We start from the raw sequence: 11,432 nt of genomic DNA, 5'->3' as shown, positions 1-11,432 counted from the left end.
CAACGTGGGTGGCGGACGGAGCACCGGCTGTACGTGCACACTGCCTTGATGGGCCAAGGGTCCCCCTGGGCGCTGGCACAGTTAGCAGATGGAGAAAGTAGCAGAGCTTGAGACATTCAGGAAAAAGCTCAGCTCTGATACCTAACCAGCGAGTGGAACCTGGGGAGGCAAGGGGACCCATCTGAGGGGGAGAGTCTGGGCATATTCTGCTCCAGAGATGGGGTCCTCCTGGAGGGCCCGTGATTGGAAGGGGAGGAAGTGAGGAAGGAGTGAAAAGCCACCTCCTTCATCCCGCTGAGTGGAGAACCCCTCCCTCGCCGGAAATTCATGCTGGCTGTGCTGGGGGAGGCAGGACCTGGGGGAGTCTGGAGGCCAGCAAGCCCTCAAAGCAGAGCGAGAAAGAGGGGAGAACTTTGAAAGAAATGAACAGCTGTGTCTGGTGCCTGATTGCATGAGAGGCAAAAAGGACAGCGAGGAGTCAGAAGGGAGCCCCGTGTTTAGATAATGGGGCAGAGGGGCACCATCGACAGAGACAGGCGAACTAGGGAGCGGGCTGGTGGGTGTGGCTGGGGTTGAGCTGAGCTTTAGATGAGCGGGTCACCCAGTAGAAAAGACCGGACAGGAACAGCGGAGGTGGTGAGGGGCCTGTCTCCGCAGGGGCGTGGAGACAGGCATCTGAGCCTGGGAGGGGCAGGGGCAAAAGACCCGAAAGCAGCAGCCTGAGAGATTAGAGAAGCCCAGGGAAGCAGGGAGTGGCCAGTGGTTGTAAACCTCAGAAGGGTCTGTATGAATAGGAATTCAGGGGTGCCTGGGTGGCTTATTCGGTTGAGTATCCCACTTTTGATCTCAGAGTCCTTTGTTCAAGCCTGCTGGGTATGGAACCTACTTAAAAAATTTAAAAAAAAATTCAAGAATGAGGACTCTGAAGAAACCTTGGTTTGGTGACCTTTGAGTGGTTAGTTTTATTAGAGGGTTGGGCAAAAAGTCAGCTTGCAAAGAATTAAGGAGGAAACGCAGGCAGTAAGGATAGTGGGCTTGCTCCAGGAGCCTGTCTGCAAGAAACACAGATCTGATGCAGCCAGCGAGGACCGCAGAGGCTTTCTAAGATGGGCCGGGCCTGCACATGTTGGAGGGTGGGCAGCAAAGACAGGAGGGGGGAGTTAGACCCTGTGTGGAAAGGGTGCATCCCCTCTGGAGATGAGGAAGGCCAGGCCCCCAGCGTGGGTGGAAGGATGGGCTCTTCGGACGGAGAGATAGGACGGTGGGAGGGCAGGGTTGAGAAGGAGGATAAGAGGCATCATCCTTCCAAAGGCCTGGCTCCGGCTGAACCCCCAATAAGCAAAAAAGGGGGTGGGAATGGGAACTGAGGAAAGCCGGAAAGGCCCAGAACATTTGCTGTGCCATAGTTGTCTCTAGAAGGCGAGCTCCAAGTCCCCTGGGCTTGAGGAGATAATGGGATCCTAAAGCTAGGGACAACCTCAGCTGATCCTCTCGAGGGTTCTTTGCCAAAGGAGGACAATGTCTCAATCCTGTCAGCAATGCCTTAAAAATATACCCAGGGTCTGACCACTGTTAGCCTCCCCGTCAACTCGGGTTTGGTTCTCTGTGACACAGACTCTGAGCTGGGGAATTCGCCAGCAGAGGCATACTGGGGAGGGTTCTCAGGCCCCACGCCAAGGGAAGGGAGAATGAAGTTGAGCTGCCGTGCAGACCTCACTGACGAGAGTGGTGTGGCCCCTGGAGTGTCCTGAATGCATCGACCCGTCTCTGCTTCCAAGGTGGCTACAGCCTTGGGCCAGGTGGCTCCCTTCGGCCAGGAACAGCGTTCCAGCGCTGAGAGAGTGACTGCCTCCTTCTACCACCTCACCCCTGCCCCTCCTTGCCCAAGACTGTGAGCCTGGAACTAGTCACCCTCCCCTCTGCTCCCCATGAACACCCACACTCCCAGAAGCCCACGTCCACTGTGATGCAGGACCCTGCCCTCCCGGGCCATCAGCTTCTGTTCTGTTCAGCCAACACACATAACCTACCTCTGAGCATCTCCACCTAAATTTCCTCCACCCACCCAACCCCCTGTTATGGGCTGAGCTGTATCACTGCAAACTCACAGTCAGCATGTGACTGTGTTTGGAGACAGCTAAAATGAAACCACGTGGTGATTCAGCTACAGTGAAGCCACGTGGGTGGGCCCTAATCCAACCTGACTGTGTGCCTGTAAGAAGAGGGGGTCAGGACACAGGCCTGCACAGAGGGAAGACCGTGTGAAGCCACAGGGGAAGATGGCCGTCTACAGACTGGGCTCGCCAACACTGTGACCTCTGACCTCCAGCCTCAGGAACTGTGAGAAATAAACTTCTGTTGTTTAAGCCCGCCGTCTGTGGAACTTTGTTCGGGTGGCCAAACAGACGAATACACTATCTCATATCTCCTTCCCAGCTCAAATTTCCTCCTCAGCACGCATCCCTCGCTAACATAAGAAATCGCTTATTTACTTACTTATCCTGTCTGTCACCCTCCTCCCACCGTTACAAGCTCGCTGAGCAGCGATGTTTTGTTTTGTCTGATGTGTGCCTGGCATCTCCCCGGTCCAAGAACGGTACCTGATTCCTAGTGGGAGCCAAGGAGCCAGGCCAGTGAATAAATGAATCTGCTTAGAACCACCTCGATCTGTGAGGGCGGAGAATTCAGCTTCTGCGGTCGTCCATTGCAGTGATTCTTACCCTGGCTGATGAATTTAGTGAACAAATATTTTCTGAGCACCTACTGTGTGCCAAGGATTGTTCTGGACGCTGGAGAAATAGCAGCACACAAAACAGAGAAAAGTCCCTGTCACAGACAGAGGGGACGTCAAACACACAAAATGCATAACATCCTAGGTGACAAAGTGCTGTGGAGGACAGGAGACTGCTGGGGGGGGGGAGACAATTTTAAACGGGGGTCACGGGGGGTCTTGTTGAGAAGTGTTGTCAGAGTTAGGAACTGAAGTAATCGAGGGAATGAGCCCAAGGGTATCTCAGGAAAGGGCATTTCTGGTGCCAGGAACAGTCAGTGCAAATCCCTGGGGAGGGAGTGCCTGGACAGGGGGAGGTGGAGGGGACGTGGGCCACGGTGACATGGACTTTTGCTCTGAGAGACGGGAGCACAGCAGTGACATGCTCAGACGCTGTTTTCATCAGACCATCCCAACTGCTGAGTTGAAACCCGAGTGCAGGGCAGAGGGAGGGAGAGCAGAGAGCAGAGAGGGAGGCCATTGCTGGGGGTGCCACAGGGAGAATGGGAGGGGGGTGGAGAGAAATGGTCCTATTCTGTGTAGGCCTTTGAAGGGTGAGCCATTGGTTTTGGTGTTAGAGCAGATAAGAATCGGGGGAAAAGACAGGAGTTCGGACACCCCCACGCTTTGGCCAGAGCAACAGGAAGGCTGGCACTGCCGTCAGGTGGAGACAGCAGATGGAGGAGCCGATGGCTGGTCACGTGAGTTTGGGATGCCTGTGACATCCCATATATGAGGTGGCGCGGGGGCAGTTGGTCACGCAAGCCTGTAGTCCACAGGCGAGGCTGCGCGGAGATGTAAACACGAGGCCATGGACATCCTGATGGCATTACAGCCTGGGGCCTGGATGAGTTCGCCAGGCGCTGGGGGCTGGCCTGTGGCGCCGAGTGGGGGGACGCCCGTGAGGTGGGAGGGCACCCGGCAGTGACAGCGTCCTGGAGTCCAAGGGAAGGACGCGTCTCAAGGAGCAGATGGCAAAGCCTGCCGCGGGTCCAGCCCCGACGGCACAGCTGCAGAAGCCGGCTGGGGATACAGTAGTTCTTCTCTACATCCCGTTTCTTCTTGCTTCACCCTCTGTATGCCCGAAGATCTCGTTGTCGACTTAGAGGATTAAAAGCACACAGGAACCTTGGGGGCAGTGACTCTGAACCCCCTTAGCTTCCCCGATGGAACACTCCAGGCTCCTGGACCGCTCCTCGTGTCTCCTGGTCTCCATCACGCTCATCACACTCATGGCTTTCCTGGGCTGACTTCCAGTTTCTCCACTTCCGAAAGCCTGCTGAGCACGCCGGACACACTCCTCTGGCGACGCTCTGACTTGCGGGGAGCGTAATCAAGGGGATGACGGGACTCTGCTGAGCGTGGTCCCTGTGGCGCCATCCTCTGGCTGCTTTGCCCATAGCGGGGGGGGGGGGGTGGTGGCGGGAGGGGGGTGTGGACGATATAGAAGCTCGAGCACATTGTGACCCGTGGTGTGGTGTGTGCTTCCCATCAGGAAGCATACGTCCCGCTGCTCCTCCATGTGCCATAACGACCCCTACCCTCCACGCTGTAATCCTTGCCAACAGTTATGTCCTACTCTCTCATTCCTTCTTCACTGGTAGCCGAAATTCTAGACACGGAAAATTCCCATCGACTCTAAGTTACCCAAATGGGCATACAAACAAAACAGGCAGAATAGGATTCTTTTCCTCTATTTACTAGCATTCAAATAATGACTGCGAACTGGTCCATTCACATCCTGCAATGGTGACCAATTAGTTTGTCTTTCCACTTTCATCGTTCCCGCCCACTGCGGTTTTGTCTTTAGTGATGCTCAGAAAGTTCCCTCCTTGGCCAGCTTGCTTTCTTCAGCCTACACGCGCGCAACCCTTCAGAGCGCTCTGACCCCACGATTTCCCCGCCACATCTCCCTGCCCTTTCCCTTGCTGGCAGTTCACTCTCTGAATGCTTCATGCACTGGGCTTCACTGGCTTGCCTTCACAGACAAAATCACGTGGGAATCCAAGGCAGGAACGATGCAGCCCGATGGCCTGGGTCTGAAGCCTAGATCTACCCTTTCCCCACTGGGCAACCTTGAGCAATTTACTTACCTTCCTGGTGCCTCAGATGCCTCATCTTTTGTATGGATTCATGAGAAGGAATATGCAGGGAAGGGGTATGGGACGGTGCAGGGCCGCAGTGGGCACTAGGGATGTGCTAGCCATCACTCCGTGTGTCCCCCCATCCCGCTGGTCCGCAAAGCTAGGGCTGCATCTGTATGGTTAGTATCGGACCCCCGGCGCCTGGAGTTCAAGGAGTCCTTGTTGAGTGAAGAAACGAAGGACGTAGGAACACCTGCTTGGAGCTGGCTGGGAAATCAAGCCTCTGAAGCAGACACGGGGCAGCTGGCAGCTCAGAGGGTACGTGCCTTGTCTTTCATTCCCAGAGTCCAGAATCGAAATACTGATGCACAGGGTCCTGATAACGTGGGAAATACTGAGGGGTCGCACTGATCGGAGCAGCAGGAGGGGGGCTCTGTACTAACTGTCGCAGGCAGCCCACGGCCCGGGCAGCCCAGCAGACTGAGCTGATGTTCACCAGCTGCGAGGGAATCAAGTGAGATCCTGTCTAGCTGTCTGCAGTCACTCGGGGCAGAAACCACTGTGCGTTCTGGCTGCCACCCCCACCCCTGGCCCGCCGGGATCTCAAGTCCCTGGGAGAGCTGGCCTGGCCCCGCTGGCCTTTACGGGGGTGTTGGGTGTCAGGCAGACCTCACAGGAGGGTGGTTGGAGGTTCGTTATTATTTTTGAGAGAGAGGAATATACGCCACTGGATCTATCTATCTACACACACCTGCCCGCACGGGGCGGCACCTATGACCTGAGGTCAGGGGACCTGGGTACAGGCTTGCTTTGCTTTTTCTCACAGGGCCCCTCAAGCAGACCGGCCTCCCACAGGACTGCCCCAGAGCCGGTCCGGACACAGTTCACCCGCCCCCAGCAGAGTGTGCCCGGCAGCCGGCGGTGAGCTCAGCAAACCCAGATGCCCCTGTGATTCAGACGCTCCCCCACGTGTCTGTGCGACGCCGGCCCTCTCTGCCCCCAGGTCCTGGGCGTCTTCCTTCCCTCCCCATCTCCTGCTGAAGGTCAACAACACCTGCTGCTTAGATGGGTTGAAACAGAGACAGCTTGTGTGGGCACCCGTGGGCTCTGGGGCCCCGGGGGGCTTTCTTGACTTCTGTGGCCAAGACCAAGTGCCGCACGCAGGCGTGCCAGCTGCCAGCCGCTCCTGAATCCAGCATCGCAGCTGGAAAACCAGCCAAAGCACACCCGTTCCAGGTCAGGGTGTGGGGCCTTTCAGATGCCACGAACAGCTAGCGTCTGCCTGTCGGTTCAGTTCCACACTCAGAGAGCACCTACCAGCGGCAGGACAATGATCGAGACGGTTCTGGCTGTTCAGTCATTGTCAGCTCAAGTGGTTCTGACAGCCAAGGTCTTTCCCCCACTCCCCTCCTATGCCTGGTACCAGAGCCAGGCAAATAGCGGGGGGCGGGGAGGGGCACGTTCCCGCTCAGGGGGAGACTCAGGCCTCTGGAATGTGCTCCCACCTCAGCCGATGGGCAGGCCTGTTTCTGTGCCATCCTTGACCCTCCTCTGAAATACCTCCTTTCTGAGTGGCTTCCAAGATCCATAGATAGAGAAAATGCTACCAGGGGTTTTAGAACAAGGCCTATACATCGTCACTCCAGACAGCAGGGGGAAAAGTTATGGGGGGTAAGTTTGAGTTCAAGGTTCAAAAGATTTTTCTAGGAATTAGGGGTCAAAAAGAAGAAAAAAGACTGCCTTGTGTAGAAGTAAGCTCCCCATTTCTGGAGGAATGCAAGTGGGAGGCTGGGTGATGACCCCTCCTGTGGGTGTGTGAGAAAAGAAACAGTTTCTTGATGTGTGTACTTTTCTGCATGTTTAAAAACTTTCAAAGTATACATTTGTAATGAACTAAAAACAAAATAAAAATTTTAAAAATATAAATTATATAAATAAAATATGTATCTACAACTATGCTCTTTTACTGTACGTTTAAAAATTATTGAAATAGAAATTCTTTTTTTTTTCTAGATTTATTTATTTATTTGAGAGCGAGAGAGGGTGTGAGCAGGGGGACGGGCAGAGGGAGAAAGGGGGACAAGCAGACTCCCTGCTGAGTGGGGACCCTGACACAGGGCTCAAGCCCAGAACCCTGAGATCGTGACCTGAGCCAAAAGCAAGAGTTAGACACTTAACCGACTGAGCCACCCAGGCGCCCCAAAATAGAAATTCTTACAACATTTGCTCTTAAATTTTGCTTTGTCATACAGTGTTGAAAAATACAGTGAAATTTTGGACCATTACCTGGTCATTCCCTTTTGATTAAAATTAGTTATATCTTCCGGTAATAACACATTGCAGTCCGTGTATCAGGGGTACTTTAAAAGGCTTTGGCTGGAAGCAATGGAAAACTCAAATCTAGAAGTCTTAGATGAACCGGGATTCTCGCGGTAGGGTATCCGCAGGCAGGGCAGCTCTCAGCTCTTTCTTTCTGTACCGTAATTGTTACTGAGGTAGGGAAGCTGATGGGACTCCGCGTTAGGAAGGCTCCGTCTCTGCTGTTTTCCCTTGAGGCCCTATTTACACACGCTCTAGATATGGACTTTAAAGATTTTATTTATTTATTTGAGAGAGAGAGAGAGAGTGCACACAAGCAGGGGGGGTGGCAGAAGGAGAGGGAGAAGCAGGCTCTCCGCTGAGCAGGGAGTCTGGACTCGGGGCTTGATCCCAGGACCCCTAGATCATGACCTGAGCCGAAGGCAGACGCTTAACCGACTGAGCCATCCAGGCGCCCCCTATATTTCTGACTGAAAACCAAAGAAACTATGTTCCCACTCCAATGGGAAGCGAGAGAGTTAATCATTCTCTGAGTTTTTGTCCTAGGCTCCCAACACCTGATCACATCTAAGAAGAGCTAGATCCCAAACATGTTCCAGAACATTAGCTTCGAACACACCTTGGCCCACACTGGCATCAACACCCGCTACCTTCCATGATTTATAAAATAACACCTATTACCCAGTCACTCACCTTTGATCAGACCCTGTCCTGGATTTCTGAAAGAACATGTATCCTAGACCCCTTTTCCAATATAAGCCTCTAGCCCCAAATGACGAAGAGACTCATTTTCTTATCCTTTCCAAGTCTCCCAGACATTCCATCTGCTATTTTCTACCTGTCACTTACACTATTCAATAAACTGTGCTTTTACTTTCTCTGCTCGCATTTGATTTCTACCCTGCACAAAGCCAAGGACCCTCTTCGCTGGTCCTGCTGGGCCCCTTTGGGGTCCTCAGACCCAACCTACTGCATCATTAGCATGTTGGCATTGTCTTCAGGATCACAAAATGGCTGCTTCAGCTCCAGCCATCACACCTATATTCAAGATAAAGGAGAGAGGAATCCAAGTCAGCTCCGTCTCTTTTATAAGAAAAAGGCAAAAGGCTTTTTCCAGAAACCCCCAACACATTTCCACGTAAGTCTCATTGGCCAGAACTCTGTCACACAGTTGGCATTAGCTACAATGCGGACTTTTCCTGTCTCTTTGGTTGAGATGGACAAGAGAGAAAAGGGAATGGGCATGAATGGGTTTGGGGTTGGCTGACCAGCAGTGTCTCCTGTGTCTAGAACAGTCAGCGTCAGATCATCAGTCTTGTTATTTTGGCATAAGGCTCAGTGCTGCCTTAGAAACGGTTATGTTATTTTAATTTTTTCCATATGTCATTTCTTTCCTCCCAAGGCAGTCACGAAGTGGAAAGGACAGGAATGATTTCTGATTTGCTACAAGAGACTGAGGCCCTGATAAGACTTGCTATTAGACACCAGCTCTCCAGACTCCTCACCCTGTGTTTTTTCCCATTGGCTACACTGCCTCTGATTTCGTATTTTCTCTCTTTGAGAGAACTTGTTTTTCCACTGTGCAGCTGATGAATTCTGCAGGCCAGAGTGTTTGTCCTTGTTTACTGAGTATGGCACTGGGCATGGGTATTCTCCCCATAGCTCTAGAAGCAGGAGGCCACCTTGTCATTGTACAGACCTGTCTCTACAGGGAGCATGGAAGTCAAAGCTGACCACAACCGAATAAACAAGACAGCCTTTCTCAGATGAACCTTTGTGACTGTTTTAACCACAAAACTGAACACAAATCCAAGTAAGATGCAACAAAAATGAGAACTAAGGAAAGATCTGTCACAGCTTCGTAAGCAAGACAGAAAGTAAAAGGGAGCTGTGACCCCAGGTCACTTGGCACCTGTCCGTCTTAGGTTCTTATTTCTAGTTTCCTAAAGGATTCCTTGTTAAAAGAGGTATTCTGTTTGCTTCTCAATAAAGACATGGTTTGTTTTTTTTTTTTAAGATTTATTTATTTAGTTCAAAGAGAGAGAGAGAGTCCATGAGTGGGAGGAGCAGAGGGAGAGGGAGAGAATCCTCAAGCAGACTCCCCGCTGAGCACGGAGCCTGACGTGGGACTCGATCCCACGACCCTGAGATCACGACCTGAGCTGAAACCAAGAGTCAGACGCTCAACGCCTGCCACCCAGGCGCCCCAAGACATGGTTTTTGAACTATAAAAATGCCCCAGAGTTTGTGTCTCTAAGCATATTTATGTTGGAAATCGGTGGTGACTCCCCATCCTGCTCCCCCGAAGCCTTGCAAGCAGCAATGTCTGCAGTCAGAGAGGGGTTTCCACGCTCCACCTGCTTCCTGCCTCCACCCGGCACACACTGGGGCCTGCACGTATTTATTTAAACAATAATATGGACTAGATAGCCAGGGTCTTCTCACTCTCTTCACTGCCCTCTCTCTCTCTCCTCTCTGCCACAGTTTCCCTCTTCTTTCCAAAACCCTTCCCACATAAATCTCACACTCTGCTGGGGGCCACACACGGCCGTGGGCTCTGAAGGAAACACACCTCTGTAGCAGAAGGATATCTCCTTTCTCCTCGAGCCTCAGCTCCTTTCCCTTTCTCCCCTCCACTGGCCAAAGGGGGAGAGCAGATCTTCGCTCTGCCATCTGGTCCCACTTATCCCAGAGGTTCTGGGCGGCAGGAGCCCCTGGTGCTTTCCATAGTGACCCCCCGGACTGAAATACGGGGTCTTGCTTAGACAGCTGACCGGGGGAACCATCTGGAAGCTCTGAGGGCCCAGTGGGAACTACCTCCCGTCCACTTGTGAGATTACCCATCCCTCCCTCTTCAGGACATTCCTTCAGTCCATGTGTTACAAGGAAAGGGAAAGAGGGAGGAGACCAGGATGTGGCAGATGAAATGTGAGCAAGTCTGGTACGATGAGGAAATCCACTCTGTCTTTAAAGCAGTACCTCTGAATCCTTACCCGAGTCACCCGCACTTTTCATAAGATAACGAAAGGTATAAACCCCTTTCCCCAGAAATGTTAGAAATCAGCGGTGGCTCCCCCTCTGAAAATAATGGAAAACATGCACACAAATAATATCCCTGCAATTGTCTGTGGTACCGAAAGAGGATTTCGGCTGCCTCCCTCTTGACCTCAGACTTCCCAGCTGGGCTCTCGGCTCACACAGAAGACCCCGTGGGCGAAGCCTCCCGTAACGGGAACCGAAACTACCCCTCAAGCAACAAGGCCTGCCCCGAGCCAGCAAGACCTTGGCCGTGACTGAGTCCATGACAACGATGGACAGGACCTTCCCGGCCCACCCGCAAGCGCCCACCCACCTTTGCCCCAATTCTCCTTATATAAACCTGGAAGGACTTGGAGCACTTTGGAGACCGTCTCTGAGACGCTAGTCTGTCTTCCCGGCACTGGCCGCACTGGATAAGTCCCTTTCCTGTTCCATCACCCACTCGTTTCTCTGCCTTTGGGTTCTGTCTGCGGCGAGTGGCCGAACCTGGTCTGTCTGGGACCCCTGGAGCCAGATGCTCCCTCAGCCCTGCGCCCCGCCACAAACCACGATACATGGCAATTACATGGACCACACGGCCAAGAATTCCTATCTTAGAAGCAAGTTAGAAAAAGCGGCTCACACACGTACCTCTAAAGAGGGTGGGAAGTAAATCTTAACCACGAAGACATTTCCAAGGCACTAGACAATGCAGTTAATATTTTCCAAAAGAAAAGGATCAAGAACAGAGGGCTCCCCCAGAAAACCTTAATTCCCCGGGGAGGGGGAGGGGGTCAGTACTGCTGCATCTGTAGGCAGAGCCTTCGGTTTACGGGAGCTCACTTCTCACTCTGTTCAGATGTGTGGTGCTGGGAGAATAAACACTCCTGAACTACAATGGATCGATCTGTCTGGAGTGATGTAAACACGTCAACAAAAGAACTGAATCTCACAAAAGTGGTTTATTTGCCTTTGTAAATTTTTGTTTTGCTTCTTCCTGCTCTTCATTTTGAGGTGGGTCGAGAGTTTTCCAAATGGCCCATTTTCAAATGCGTCTGCTTCCTTAAGCCAACATATTTCCTGTTGGCCACCTGTTTAGGGTTAGGGTGAATTCACACTCTGGCTCAGTAATGAGCCACTATACTGATCGGGGGGATGCGGTGTAGCTCGTGCTACCGGAGACCCAACTCCAATCCAGTGGCTCAGCGTGGCAGGGGTTATTTCTCGCTGGTGACAATTCT

Source organism: Ursus maritimus, unplaced genomic scaffold, assembly GCF_017311325.1.
Source record: "Ursus maritimus isolate PB19 unplaced genomic scaffold, ASM1731132v1 scaffold_13, whole genome shotgun sequence".
Classification (NCBI taxonomy): domain Eukaryota; kingdom Metazoa; phylum Chordata; class Mammalia; order Carnivora; family Ursidae; genus Ursus; species Ursus maritimus.
Note: the sequence above shows the minus strand (reverse complement) of the source record.